The sequence below is a fragment of the Harmonia axyridis genome, chromosome 1 (genome assembly GCF_914767665.1).
Source record: "Harmonia axyridis chromosome 1, icHarAxyr1.1, whole genome shotgun sequence".
Classification (NCBI taxonomy): domain Eukaryota; kingdom Metazoa; phylum Arthropoda; class Insecta; order Coleoptera; family Coccinellidae; genus Harmonia; species Harmonia axyridis.
Window position 1 is genome coordinate 44,403,094 of NC_059501.1, and position 16,484 is coordinate 44,419,577.

Below are 16,484 nucleotides of genomic sequence, written 5' to 3' on the forward strand. Positions count from 1 at the left end.
CTTTCCACAGATTTTAATTATTTACGACAATTGTTTCGCCGTCTAAGCTGCTTCATCAGGGTTACATTGCAAAGTGCAACATTACATTGCAAGTGCAACACTATGCAATGTAACCCTGATGAAGCCGCTTAGACGGCGAAACAATTGTCGTAAATAATTAAAATCTGTGGAAAGTAGTAAGTGTTTACATTTATTTTTTACCAAATCAATATGATTTTCCACCAAGTAAGGACTGAATCAATTAAATACATTTTGTACATTTTTGCTCAAGAAATATGCAATCCATTTTATGGAAGTTACTTGATCAAACGTATTTTTAAAAATATGATCCAAATGGCAGAAACTATAATAAAAGTAATAATAAACGCCTTTATTGGATAGATGCATTCTGCTCAGGGGCGAAGTCTAACAGGTCAATTCAAAAGTCCACGGTCTACCATAGTAAAACACATTTTTTTTTGGCAAAATTCGACTTCATTATTCAACAAAGTTGCCTTCGAAGACGATACAGCGATTATAGCGATTTTCCAATCATTTTTGTAGTACGATGTGTCTTTCGCTTCAAAATAGGCTTCATTTTCGGCGATTACTTTTTCATTTGCGCTGAATTTCTTTCCAGCGAGAATTCTTTTGAGGTCTGAGAACAGGAAAAAGTCGATGGGGGCCAGATCTGTCGAATACGGTGGATGCAGAAGCAATTCGAAGCCCAACAGATGCAATTTTGCCGTTGTTTTCATTGATTTGTGACACGGCGCATTGTCTTGAAGAAAAAACAGTTTTTTTCCTTCAAATGGGACCGTCTTTCAACGATTTCATCATTTAAACGATACAATAACGCTATATAATAATCGCTGTTGATGGTCTGCGCCCTTTTGGAGGTTATCAATGAATATTATACCTTGCGCATCCCAGAATACTGATTCCAAAACCTTGCCAGCTGACTTGTGTTTTTCCTCGCTTTGGATTCGGTTCATCGTGTGCAGTCCGCTCAGCTGATTGTCGATTAGACTCCGGAGTGAAATGATAGAGCCACGTTTCATCCATTGCCACATATCGACGTAAAAATTCAAGATTATTGCACTTAAACAGCTTCAAACACTGCTCAGAATCATTAACACGTTGTTGCTTTTGATCGATTGTGAGCTCGCGCGGCACCCATTTTGCATACAACTTTGTCAACTCGATCAACATTTTGGTCATTCAAAATTATATTGTGAACTTTTTGTTTTTTTCGTCGGTGACAGCCTTTTTTGGGCGTTCACTGCGTTCGCCGTCTTCGGTGCTCATTTCACCACGTTTAAACTTAGCATTTCAATCAATGATGGTTGATTTTCCTGGTGCAGACCCCGGAAACTCTTCATCAACCCAAGATTTTGCTTCAACGGTATTTTTTCCCTTCAAAAAGCAATATTTAATCAGCACACGAAATTCTTTTCTTTTTTAAATCTTTTTTCAAAAAACAATAGTAGCTACACTCACAACGCGCAATATCTCACAAATTAATGGTCGGACTGCTGTCAAATTTCGACACGTATAGTTTGAAGATTGGTACTAACTAAAAATCATATTGATTTAAAACTAGCACCTCCATCTGTGCGTCAGAACGGGGAATTTTTAATTGGCCTAATACAACAACAATACATCAGTCTAGTCTCTAATCTAGTCCTCAAAGCTAATCAAAGTTATGACTTTGCCTATCTCGTATGGGATATAGGGTAATATTTATTCAAATGATCTACTTTCAGGATTAGCATCAAAAATTATATAATGGCAAATGTTTAAACTTAACAAAAGTTTTCGAGTCTGTATTTCACTAAATATTTCCACTTTCAATTAAAAGTGGAAATAAAATAACATTGTTCTATTTGGCCCTCTTAAATCAGAATGATTTTCATCAAGAAATATTTGTACTTAATGAAAATCATTCAATAATAACGATATTACATATAAAATTTAACCTCCAATCGTTTATTTATACGCAGAATCTTAGAAAGGTCGGTTTTGCGCTCAAGGATCAAGGTTTTTGCTTGATATTCTTCTTAAATTTTCTCTGGTTCTGGCGGCGCGATCAACATGGAATTTTCATCTCATATCCCGGTGCAATAGTTCATTCCAATCAAATCTTCAGGTTCCAAATTAAAGGGTGTTTAATTATAAACTGGGCAAACATATATAGTCGTGCAGATGACTCTGGTAGAATCATTTTTGCCTCGTTTTTGAAGCATAAGCGAGCGTTCAACATTATTTCAGATGAATATTCTATTGAGTGTGGTCATATTTATGTATGACATAACATTCTTTACACTATTAGTATAGAAAATGGATAGTAAGCCAAAGGTCGTTTGACGGTATGAATTTTAGGATTAGAGGTCGCTACTGTAGTCTGATTTTAGGATAATACAGGTTGCGTATATCGAACACTATTGAATGCCCGGAGAACTTGAGAAGTACCTCGATAGCAGATAGCGGTGAAACATCACCTACAGATGGCGCAAAAATATAACGAGATTCGTTCAGTGGCGTGGTTGAAAAGTGGTCGCATTACATTGCCAACAATTTTTATGATTATTAAGTTAACACCTGAGTAAATGTTTTGGGTATGGAACTATAATTATTCAAAGTATATATGATGGACCATATTAATTTCAGCTTATCCAGTTGTAGTGTATGCGTTGAGTATTCGAAAAGGTGTAATTTCCAGGATCTGAGGCAAAACTTGTTATCGATTGATAAGATAACAATAACATATATATAATAATATAATGAACGGTACCTCCCCCTTCCCCTCGCCCATAGAGTAATAAACATAGATAGAGGGAGTATACGCAATTTTCACATGTCCCCAACATAATTAGATTACGTTGTCGGATTCTGATATATTTTCAAATCCACAATTTAACTATATCGTCATGAATGTATATTATATTGAATGAAATATATTCATTTGAGTGATTCTCAATTAAATATGCAAATTTGAATAGTTAATAATTGGTATCCGATGTCACGCATGTCAGGGTTCAAGAAAAAAAGGTAAACCAAAAATAAGATATAATGGAGTATATGAATGACCTGAATAACGATGGCAAAATTTACTGTCTCAAGTGTTCGATTTGTCTTCCGTCTTGTATACACACATTATTATAATCTTTGTTGAGAGGACAGAACAGCCGCTCCGATTTCGGCCGCTGCTAGCTGTTAAATAAAAATCGAGATACGTTAGACAGTGGCGTACGCAAGGGAGGGAGGATAAGCGGGGTATATCCCCCCAGGTCAAATATCCATTATAAGTCACAATGCTCCATTATTAAATTGTGTGAAAATTTAAACAACGAAATCATCAACCAGATGTTATATCAAATGGCTTCTGATCTGACTGCCGTCGGCATAATCATTATTTATTTACGCCATTCAATGCTGAAAATTCCAAATTGATAATAAAAATAAACAATTCGGTAAAAATTGATGAGGTTCTATAGTGAATCTCAAAAAGTGTCTGTAAATTCAAACGACATCGGAAACGAATGCTCAATTTTTTTCTCTTTAGCAGACCAAAAATGTAAGTTGACTCCCCCATCACTACGAATGGTAGATTCGTCGGTCCAGAAAAGTTTGTATTAAGGATGAAAAATTCCAATATAATAAAAAAATTATTACAAAAAAAACATAAATAATTTCTTCTGTGATAGGAATATTGTGTGCAACAAGACAGAAGACAGTTTGAACATTGGAGACAATGAATTGGAATTTCGTATTTGATTTTCTTGAGTCTGGTATGTGTGGCTATATAACCTAAACACACAATTTAGTTTTTCAGTGCATATGTTGAAAAATATCTTCTTTTCGTCATAACTCCAGAACACCTGAATCTATCGCTTTGCGACCTTCTAGTTTTATCATGCAAATTCAATGAAATTTATGTTTCTATTGAGGAAATTTTATCATTACATTTAAAATTTCGGGAAAAAATGAACAAAACAATGAACTTTCGACTTAGCGCCCCCTATCGGAAGCACTAAAAACAAATTTACCATGAGTATATTTTTTCCTCAACCAAAAAGATGCTATCTCTCAAGCGAAATCTGGGCGGTCATGGCAAAAGATTCACATGGGACGCTTCGAGAAGGTTTTAACTAACTCTGGCAACATGAGGTCGGGCATTATCTTGCTGACATATTGGATTCCCGAGCCAGTTAAGGAATGGGAGAACATATAGCTCCACTATTTCTTGAATGTAACGCAGCGCTGTCATGTTACCTCGAATTAAAACTGAAGGTGATCCTCTTGCAGGTGCTCTAACCTGATACCATAATGCCTACTGTCCGGTATGCATGATGCTCAACATCAAACTGACGTTCACGTCTTTTTCCCCGATGTCGTCTAACCCTTCTTCGGCCATCATGTGCACCCAAGGAGAATCGAGATTCATCAGAAAAGACGACCTGATGCCATTCCACATTCCAATGTTGACGTTCTCTGCACCAGTGTAATCGTTGCTGGCGATGCTCAACCGTCTGAGGTAACACAAGATGGGGTCGATAATGCTGCAGCCCAAAAGACCTTATCCGTCGGTAAATCGTTCAGACAGTCACAGGATGGCCTTGTTCTCCTAACCACTCATCAGCCAAAGATCGAGTTGTCGCAAATCGGTATCTAAGGGCTATAAGTCTTAGACGTCGATCTTGAACTTCATTTGTGCCCCTTCGACATCCGGTGCTTACTCTTTTTCGATTTTGGGCATTATCAAACCACGCTTGACAACATCTAATAACAGTAGTTGGATTTTTTTTCGTAGCGATTTCTCCAAATGACAACCCCGCCTCCCATAGACCAATAACTCGACCTCTTTCAAATTCACTTAGCTGGCGATTAATTCCGCGTACACGTGCTCTAGGCATTTCAACAACAACTAAGCATCGACTTTGGATCTCCTCGAACAGCTGGTTTGTTGTAAAATTTAAAAAACTTGCAAAAAACGACTACAATATTTAAGTAAAAAAAATTATTTACATGAAATAACCCTCACGATTTTTTTCTCCAAATTCATTAATTTACTCCTTGCTATATATGTATTATGAAAAAAAATTAATTCTAGCTCCTTCTGGGTGTTGCAGTTTCTCTGTCAGTATAAATTTCCGGTGTGATGAAGCCTGAGGTGGTCTAGGTAAGATGATTAAGTCTCAAGTCAAAAATTCTCAAATAATTTTTTCATTCGTATTTCATTCAAATGTACAGGGTGGGCAAATAAGCGAGGTAAGCGGCTATATCTCAGGAACCACTCATCGTAGAGGCTTGCGGTAAAAAATTTTACCACTAAAGTAAACAAAAGAAAACACTGGAAATTATTTTGGACTTCATACCTCTACCGCTAGGGGGCGTAATAGCTATCGTCGAGTAGAAAAATGCATTTTACTCGAAAAATTTTCATATTAAGTTGGAAAAAAAATATCATCACTGTACTCCTTGGAAAATTCTCTATCTGTTTGAATTGTCACTTTCGATTTTGCGACATCGAATAAGGGTGGGGGAAAGATAGAAATCTGACTGATTGAAATGTCTGTAACTTCAGTTTGGCTCAACATTTTTGAGCAAATTAGATCTTATTTGAGAGACAACATCTTGTTGATTAAGGAAAAAATATACTCATGATGAATTTGATTCAGCTGCTTCCGATAGGGAGCGCTAAGTCAGGAGTTCATTGTTTTGTTCATTTTTCTCTGAAATTTCAAATGTAATGATAGGATTTTCTTAACAGAAACAAAAATTTCATTGAATTCGCATGAAAAAACCTGAAGGTCGCAAAGCGATAATTTCAGGCGTTCTGAAGTTATGGCCCAAAGAAGATATTCTTCAACTGATGCACTGCGAAAAACCAAATTGAGTCTTCAAGTTCTAACAGAAACAGAAATCCCATCAAATTTGTATGAAAAAACCAAAAGGTCGCAAAGCGATAGCTTCAGGCGTTCTGGAGTTATGGCCGAAAGAAGACACAATTTAGTTTTTCAGTGCATCAGTTGAAGAATATCTTTTTTCGTCCATAACTCCAGAACCCCTGAAGCTATCGCTTTGCGACCTTTTGGTTTTTTCATACAAATTTGATGGGATTTCTGTTTCTGTTAGAATTTGAAGACTCAATTTGGTTTTTCGCAGTGCATCAGTTGAAGAATATCTTCTTTCGGCCATAACTTCAGAACGCCTGAAATTATCGCTTTGGGACCTGAAGGTTTTTTCATGCAAATTCAATGAAATTTTTGTTTCTGTTAAGAAAATCCTATCATTACATTTGAAATTTCAGAGAAAAATGAAGAAAACAATGAACTTCTTACTAAGCGCTCCCTATCGGAAGCAGCTGAATCAAATTCATCATGAGTATATTTTTTCCTTAATCAACAAGATGTTGTCTCTCAAATAAGATCTAATTTGCTCAACAATGTTGAGCCAAACTGAAGTTACAGACATTTCAATCAGTCAGATTTCTATCTTTCCCCCACCCTTATTCGATGTCGCAAAATCGAAAGTGACAATTCAAACAGATAGAGAATTTTCCAAGGATTACAGTGATGATGTTTTTTTCCAACTTAATATGAAAATTTTTCGAGTAAAATGCATTTTTCTACTCGACGATAGCTATTACGCCCCCTAGCGGTAGAGATATGAAGTCCAAAATAATTTCCAGTGTTTTCTTTTGTTTACTTTAGTGGTAAAATTTTTTACCGCAAGTCTCTACGATGAGTGGTTCCTGAGATATAGCCGCTTACCTCGCTTATTTGCCCACCCTGTACATAAGTATTTAACAAGATCTAGAAATCAATTCCCTCAAATTTTGTGGAACATTCAATATTATTTGTGATTTTCTACAAAATTCATTTCTAGATCTTGTTAAATACTCATGTGCATTTGTGTGAAATACGAATGCAAAAATTATTTGAGAATTTTTGACTTGAGACGAATTAGATATCTTACCTAGACCACATGAGAGTTCATTACACCGGATGTGACATCATGCCGGCCGCTCCAACACCAATGTCGTATTTTCCAGGTTTCGAACATCTGGGAACGCCCCCGTTGTTCCCCCCTCGTATGGTCCATTCTTGATTTTACGAGCTACTTCCGTTGCGTCGTACACAGCGAGTAAGGCAATCAGTGCATCAGTACTGTTTCACTCATGGAATTTATAGACAAAAATTGAACGATATATCACTCGGGGATGGGAAAACTGACGATATTTTCTGGAATACCATTTATGTATTCAGAATACAAAAAATAAACGAGCGATTTTGATGCAGATTTTTTTTTTCAAACGTACAATAACAACGTCATATCTCGATTGACAGGATCATCGAAAAGTTCCACTTTTCCTCCGCCGGAGGAAAAACTACTTTTTCCTACAACTGCTATGAGAAGTAGCGTATTCTTCAGCTTACTCAATTTCAAAACTATATTGCTCATACTGTGGCAAATATTATTTCTCACGGCACTTTGCCCACACCTCGCTTGGTAGACCAATGAAATTGGGCTTTTGAGACGTTTCTATAGAAACGCAATAAATTGGCACATACTGTCAAGGAAGGCCATTTTGATTTGAGTCCATTACTTGAATTATTGAAATTTGTGCAGTTGTAGGAAAAGTATAGTGAGCAACATTTGGAGAATAGTATATTGTGCAGCAAGAGCGAGAAAAGGACTTTCTCCACATGTTGCACACTATACTTTTCCTACAATTTATTGCGTTTATATAGAAACGACTCAAAAGCCCAATTTCATTGGTCTACCAAGCGAGGTGTGGGCAAAGTGCCGAGAGAAATAATATTTCCCACAGTACGAGCAACACATAGTTTTGAAATTGAGTAAGCTATGAAGAATACGCTACTTTTCATAGCAGTTGTAGGAAAAGTCCTTTTCTCGCTCTTGTGTTTGCGGCACTCACCTTTCAGGCTCGTGCCACAAACTTGCGAAAAAGGTTGGACTTTCCACACTTGTTGTACAAAATACTATTCCCTCCGGCGGAGGCATCTTATTTTTTTTCTTATCTGAAATTTGGCAGGACATGTAGATAATTTTGGAACAAAATTGCAAATAATATTAATTATCAGATATTCTGTTGCATGCAGAAGAAACAAATTGAGCAGCATGACTATAAATAATCATCTGCCTCACACCAAGCAAATGAAGGAGAATATATAATACCCTTAAAATGACATAGAGGATGGAGGAGCTCTCTGTTGCTGAAAGCTATGTAGTAGCTTCAGCACAGAAAAAACTGCACTGAAAGAAATATTGTTCGTAATATCAATGAATGCCATTCATCGACCTTACGTACGTTGATACAATGTACTTTTCATTATGCTAACGAACAAATTCGTTTAAGTTGAAGTTCATGTTACGTACAGTTTCGTTGTCCCAATGAACAGGCGTTCGTTGACGGTTTTAGTGCTAACTCGGCTTTTGGATTAACAGTTCATTATAGGAATGTACACAGTACATCAACTCAATGAAAGATATTCATCCCCCCAATGAACTTGGTACGTTGGCTCAATGATTTTGTTCAACATAGTCGACCACCTGCTAACAGATCACGTGACTCACGTAAATAAAAGAATAACCGATCCGGATTGGAAAAGTTTGGTGGTTCGATTGGAAATATTAATTTACTGCATTATACTGAGAGAAATCCATCTTTTTTTTTATAAAGCAATTATTTGAAGGATATTTATTCACAACTATTACAGGAAATTTATAATTGATATACTTATTCATTAATAGGTACATCATGCATTGAAAAAACTTTATTAATAGGGAATAAATATTTGTTTACGAAGTATTTATGTAATAACATAACTAATTTATATGAACTTACATAACATAAATTCATTGTCAACAAATTTTCAACCGGTAGTTAACAAACATTTGCTATTTATGAATAAACTCTTACTTCACTAGATAATATATTGACTAAAAATATGGGATTTATTAATAATCAACAAACTAAAATATTTCTAGCGATCACATAGATGAACAGCCTTTTTTTACATACTCAAAATTCGTGTATACACACAATTACCCTCATTATTTCCTTTTCAAACTAAAAATTTGTGTTACTTTGGGCTTATTGAATATTGCTGAGCCCATCTGTACTGAATTTTTTTTAGATCGTTTGTACCTGCCTAATACCCTATACGAAGTCTAAAAAAATAGGCCAGACCGACCTAGTTTGGCAAACGGTTCTTCTAACAACCAAACAATCAAATTGATGAAACAGCCCAAATAACTATAAAAAAAAATACGTTATTCATTACTGAATTGAAATATTATCTTCATTCTACATTGAATTACAAATAATGCTTATCATTAATTACCAATTGAAAAATTAATATTAACAAGCTTCATTGATATTTCATTAATGAACTAATGAACATTCGATAGCATGGTGCGCATGTAACCGTCACAAGATCCGAGCTCCCACAAATCTGTAAGAGTTTATTGGTATATCGGATAAATTCACTGAAGATTTACGGTTCATTCCATTGTTTGATTTCTACTACTGAGTATATTTGATATAAATCTCAAGAAAATGGTGATAACAAGAGAAATCCGAGATGAAATTGCATCCGAGGTAAACAAAGCGCTGAAGAACTACTTGAGCAATGAATCATTCTTAAAAACTATAGCGGACAATGTGTCAAACGCGATAATCAAAACAGTCGAATTGAAACTGTCGCAGATCGAAACAACAATAACAAATATGCAAGCTGACGTTACAAACATTCGGGGATGAAAACAAGGTCATAGTTAAGAAGGTAGATAGGCATACGAATGATTTTTTGCATTACAAGACAATAATGGAGAGGAAATATTATCGAATCGACCGATATTCGAGGAAATGCAACTTGAGGATTTTTGGTTTTGAAGAGCGACCGAATGAACAAACAGGGGAGAGCATAATATCCTTTTTAAACTCGAAGATGTCTATGAAATTAACTAAAGACGATATGGAAGTGTGCTATAGAGTTGGAAGAAAAGGTGGCGCGAAGTCAAGGGCTGTTTTTATCAAGTTTAATAATTTCAACTTAAAGAATCAAATTTATCGCAAGAAACGGCTGCTGAAGGGCACTGGTGTTGTGATAAGAGAAGATCCCACTAGTCATGGAGTTGAACTGTTCTCCAAATGTGTGGAAAAAGCTGGTATGAAGAATGTTTGGACGGACTCTGGGAAGGTGTACATCTTTAAAGATAAGAAGAAAATTTTTGTAAGATCTCTAGACGATCTCAATTCTATTTTTTTCCAATGAATAATTGAGAATTTCCCATTCTTTTGTCATGGGAATTCGATTTTATCAAATTTTGATTTGTTAATTTTCTGTATCTGACATGATTTCAAATTTTGAATTTATTTTAATTTTTAGGGATTTCGGATCGGGGAATGAGTTCCCAGGATTGTGTTGGATATTTTGGATGTATTGGATGGCGATGAGGGGGTTAAGACGGTAGTTTGTAATAATTTAGATGAATGTTTCGGTGGCTGGAATACCCAGAAATTGTGTTGTCTGGGAGTGATCCATTTCAATGTGCGTAGTCTCAGAAAAAATTTTGATGAACTTCTACATTGACAAGATAATATTGATAATTTAGACGTAATTATTCTGTCAGAAACTTGGAAGGTGGAAAGGGTGAGTGACTTCAGTATTCCCAATTTTCTTGTTTACTACAATGAATCGAAACATACTCAAAACGATGGCCTGGTTGTATATGTGAGGAGCTCTATAGACGCTGATGTTCAGATTGTGAGTATGACTGAAACGAATCTATTAAGAATAACATTCCACGTAGGCCTCTTTGAGAAAAATTGTGATATTGGCATAACAGCTTCCTATCGACCTCCTTCTACCGATTGTGGGATTTATCTACGGGATTTAGAGAGTTTCTTTCAGCATTTCAATAAAAAAAACGTTAGAGCTATTTATGGGTGATATAAATATAAATGTTGAATTTGAATTCTCAACACACAAATCAGTATCAAAATTTGATGGCGGAGAATGGTTTTTCTTCGTATATAAATGAGGTAACGAGAAGTGTCAATGGCTCAACTTCTATACTCGACCATATTTTCATCAGAAAGGAAATTTGATTGAATGATAAAATAGAACTTAAACCCTACGTCATTAATATCAATACCACAGATCATTTTCCGGTGCTTTTGGGCGTGGCCCAGTTTAAATTGTCGAAACCTAGGCAGGATAGATGTCAAACATTTAAAAGAATCGATTTCAGTAAACTTAAAACAATTCTCAGATCAGAAGAATGGGAGGAGGTTCTCTCAAATGATGATAGTCAAAGATCTTATAATGTGTTTATATCTAATTTATTGGGACATGTTAAAAGCGCAACCGTGAATTATAAATTATTTAATAAGAGGATTACTAAGTTGAAACCTTGGATTACGTTTGGATTGATAAATTCTATCAGAACAAGAGATACTTCGAAAAGAAAACTCATAAAAAAATATTCGAAGGAACTTGAAGATCAATATAAATGTTTTAGAAATCGCCTTAATCATTTGATAAGGTTTACAAAAAATGAATATTACAGGAATAAACTAAACTTAGCTAGAGGTAACATTGAACAAACTTGGAGGATAATAAATGATATTTCAGGTAATGATCCATCTGTTAACACCCTGGAGGGCACCTCCTTTAGCAGGATTAATGGTGAGATATGTTTTAGTCAGGGTACTATACCTCACCAGTGGAAGGAATCCAGCGTTACTCCGGTTTTTAAGGGCGGTTGTCGAGGTAACTTGAATAATTTATAGGCCAATATCTGTGATCAAGGCCTTTGCTAAGATTTTTGAACAGTCTCTGAAAACAAGAATGACTTCTTTCTTCGATAAATGTCATATTATAACAGACCGTCAATTCGGCTTCATAAAAAAATCTAGTACGGAAAACGCGATTTTAGATCTTACTGAAAAAATCTTTAAAGCTCTCGATGTTTCTGAGAAGTGCTTGTCCGTTTTCCTGGATTTGGCGAAGGCTTTTGACACTGTATCTCATGACATCTTGTTGGCTAAATTGTTCAAATGCGGCATTCGAGGACATGCTTTGAAACTTATGCGGAGTTACCTGTGTGACAGAACTCAAAGGGTGAAAGTTGGTCGAGATCGGAGTGCTGCTTCAGTGGTGGACATTGGAGTACCCCAGGGAACTATCTTAGGTCCCATCTTATTTCTGGTGTATGTATAAACGATATAGCTAGAATAAGAAATTTAAAGGGAAGTATCGTGTGTTAAGCTGATGATACAGTACTTTGTGTCACGGGAAGGGACTGGCAGAGTGTTTACCGCGCTGCTGAAGAGGATCTTCGAAGGCTGCATATTTGGTTGAGCAATAATCTTTTAAGCTTGAATGTGGATAAGACTAGATATGTTGCATTTTCTCTTCTATCAAGTGATCAGCCTGTAGGTACTTTAAAAATACATGAATCCACCTGCACTCACAATTCATTGTGTCAGTGTAATTCAATTGAGAAGACCTCCACTATTAAGTACTTGGGCCTGATAATTGACCAGCATTTGAGATGGGACAGCCAGGCGGAGTTTGTTTTGAAGAGGATAAGACTCTTAATGTATAGATTTTATACTCTCAGAGATATCCTTTCTCGCGATAATTTACTTCTGGTATATAAGTCGCTAGCAAAATCTATAATTAGATATTGCATTGTCGTATGGGGGGGCGCTTTTCATAACAGCTTGTATCACTTACAAGTGGCCCAAAACACCTTGATCAGGATTGTTTCAAAAAGGGATAGGCGATTTCCGACTCTTCAGTTGTACTCGGAGACCGGGCTGTTTAGTTTGAGATGTTTATATACGTATCATTGTCTTGTGTGGATGTTTTCAAATAGAAAAAATTATATCACAGCTCCTCCGACAGTTAAAACTAGATTTGCTGAAAGTTCACAGCTTATATTACCTCTTTTTCAAAAAAGCCATACGCAAAGGTTTGTTTTTTCATGGGCCAAAATTATATAATCTACTCCCAATTCGATTAAAAAATATCAGTAGGATCGAAAAACTCAAGAGAGAAATTAAGGAATATATAAGCGAGTATGGTTCTGATTTTGATATCTACTAGATGAAGTCGTGGTGTGTATGCATTAGCCGTTGAACATGTTATTTTCACCTTCCCATTTGAATTTTTGTTTTTTTTTCTATTGTTGTTCGTCTCCTCCTCATCGCTGTTCATGATCTCTCGTTTACTATGTTTTTGGGTGCACTAAGGAGTACTATTTGTTTTTTTGCACAGGTCTGTACTATTATTTTCACTCCATTACAGACGGGTGAGAAGGACACAAAACAGGCATTGCCTAGGTGATTTTCGCCTGTCCATGGAAATTTAAATCTAATTTAGTTATTATAATTATAAAATTTTGTACAGACTATATATATTGAAATATATTTGATTTGATATATTTGAATACTGAAATTGAATAAAATGCTCCAAATTAATGATATTTATCAACTATTACTCAATATATACATCTATATTTATTTTGATCGGAACCCCCATCAATAATCATGAGTTAAGGTCATTTATTTACCCATAATTTAATTTAATAATGCTGAAAATATATGTTGTCGATTGAAATAAATATAGCTGAATGTTATATATAATTTATTAATACTTAATAAATAGCATTAATTTGTAGCATTTTATTCAATTTCAATATTGACATGACGCAAACTCATAGTTCTGTGATTTGATGATGATGCACTGTCATTCTCAAATATACCGCCATTTGCAAGGTTAGGGTATTTTACAGGTTAAATTTTGCTGATGAAAAGAAATCATTAGATTTTCGACATAGATAAGTAGATTTTCGCTTAGTTCCTAAGTTTCTTACACTTGCAAAGTGTATATATTATGAATATTTAATAGTGGAAAACGTATTCAATTTTTTACGCTAGTGAGAAAACGTAAATACACATCGAGTGCGACGTAATCAATCAATCACAAATCACCTTGATCCTGGGACTACTAACTGATCATCAGCGAAATATATAAATAAAGAAATATTGGAACGATTTCCTACTGAAAAATTGGTAAGAATCTATTCATATTAATATGAACCAACAATTAAAATTTTCAAATTCCAGGAATTTTATCGAACGTGTAAAATGGAAAAACTCTGCTCAAATATGAAGAAATCAATGAATTGTACAATTTCCAATCATATAAATGAAATATATATGAGAAAGAACCTCCGAAATACTTGGAAACACTCTGTGAGAAAACATTTATTAAGAAAATTCAAGTTGTATGGTGTTCAAATGGGATATGTTTGGTGCATTCATTATAGCACTAAGGCACTCCTAAAATAGAACAAATTTACCTTTATTTCTTCAAATAGTACATTATTATATTTTTAAAGATTCATGATTTGATAAAATAATTCAGCTTATCTATAATTGTAGTACATCATTCACTGTAACAATTCAAGAATTAGGAACCATTCGAGAATTAGGCACTATTCAGTAGGAATCGCTTGAACTCCATAAGCTCCTAAATGACTGAAATATGGAATCATTATATGATCATCTCTTAGGTGAGTTGAATGTTTTCTATGTGATGAATTATTCTAGCAATTCAATATCTTTTCCAGCTGAAAAAATATTTGTTGATCACCTCAGAGTAATAAGTAAACGTTATATGTGATATGGGCTCACAAATTAGGTTCCAGCAGAAGCTAGCAGTTTGGCGACAATCTATTGGTCAGCCAATATATTACCATTCTGCACGAATTTCATTGTGTAAGAATTGTTGGACTACTAGCAGACACTCATCCCCAGTGCCTTCTGAAGTTTCGTGCCATTCCTCCTATAGTTATACACATATTCAAGAGCGATAACACCTGATGAAAGCAAAGTAATTCATTTATCCCATATCCTCAATGAAACTCCAAAAAAAATAATGCTTTATGAATATTATACAAAATTTGGAAAATTTCAAGATGATCAAATAACATTATTTATTTCAACAATTGCCCAATATTTCGAGGAGAAAGCCATTCCCATGTCTTCATCTTCGAGTTACTATCTTGAAAAAGAAATATTGGAACGATTTCCTACTGAAAAATTGGTGAGACTTTATTCATGAAATTAAATAAACAATTAAAATTTTCTAATTCCAGGAATTTTATCGAACGAATAAACAGGAAGACTACAACCAGTGCTCAAATATGAAAAAATCAATTAATTGTACAATTTCCAAGCATATCAATGAATGAAACACAAAGGAAAATCTTCAAAATGCTCGAAAACACTCTCTGAGAAAACATTTGGTAAGAAAATTTAAGTTGTGCGGTGTTCATAAGCTTACGGAATTGGTTCGACACATTCAATAATACATTATTTTCAGGCTGACATGAATTTCCAAATGGTTTGTGGTAAATTAAACTCCCTTTTCACAGATTGGGAGAGGTGTTATCAAAACATCATCACATTCCTCATGAACGAGAAAAACGAGAAAGAAAAAACTGTGAGAGATCTTCTGGGCACTGTTAGTGAAGGAAATTTCAGTGAAAGTAAGATTCTTTTCAAATCAAAATACCTGTACGATTTAAATTGTACCTATTTCTGATTTTCTCGGAGTTCTTATACTTAATTGTTTTATAGATGGACAAGATGCTTCAATTGTTTGGAGCTTATTTGGTCCTACGATGGATGCCATTACTGGACAAAAACACAACCAAATATAGAATTGAAGATTCTCAGGGATCATTCCTGTTTGTTGGAAGGTAGATGCAGGAAGTGAAAGGTCATATAGAGTATTGGAAAAAACAAAATGAACAACCCCATACAGCCATTTGTAAAAGTCATTGCATCGGAGATGATATAAAATTTATGAATGAATTTGTATGTATATTTTGATGACAGAAGATTCAAATTCCATAGTATTTTTTAGAGTGGTTGATATTTGCTTCAAAATTATATATTGCACCTAGATTTTTCTAGAGAATCCTTAATGGTTTGGTCTTATTTTCACAAGCTCCCAACCTCTTTAGCATTTTCTAGTGTGTATATTTTATGAGAAAAAATAAAAATGTACAAAATATAAACATAATATTATGTATTATTATATATTATACATATAAAAAAAATATGAGTTGAATTTTTGTTCTTTGTTTTTATGAGGGTTTATTTTATACGATATATGGTATAAATTATTTAATAAATATCTTTAAACTATGTTTTGTTATGTTTCCACAAATCCAAAAATAAAGTTTGAATTTTCATTGAATCAATGAAACTATCTACTATTATAAATCCGTTTTGCGAGAAGTCTAGGAAATCGCAGTGTAAGGTTCCTAATACTTTTATTTTGAATAAAATTATAAACCAATAATTTTATTCAAAATAAAAGGAGTATGAACCTTTGATGACGATTTTCTCAACTTTTTGCAAAACCGAATAGTATTGATTCAATGAATAC

At 34.6% G+C, this 16,484-nt stretch overlaps 1 protein-coding gene and 1 long non-coding RNA gene across 3 annotated transcripts in view; one reads left to right on the plus strand and one right to left on the minus strand.

Moving 5' to 3' along the window:
* Positions 1 to 16,484, minus strand: part of LOC123671092 (ETS-like protein pointed) — a 315,036-nt gene that overhangs the window by 161,379 nt on the left and 137,173 nt on the right. The gene's annotated exons all lie outside the window — the stretch shown is intronic.
* Positions 13,443 to 15,904, plus strand: LOC123671094. Its single transcript, XR_006746052.1, has 6 exons — positions 13,443 to 14,095; positions 14,150 to 14,598; positions 14,656 to 15,131; positions 15,184 to 15,333; positions 15,411 to 15,576; positions 15,668 to 15,904. It is a non-coding gene; the product is annotated as an uncharacterized LOC123671094 (long non-coding RNA).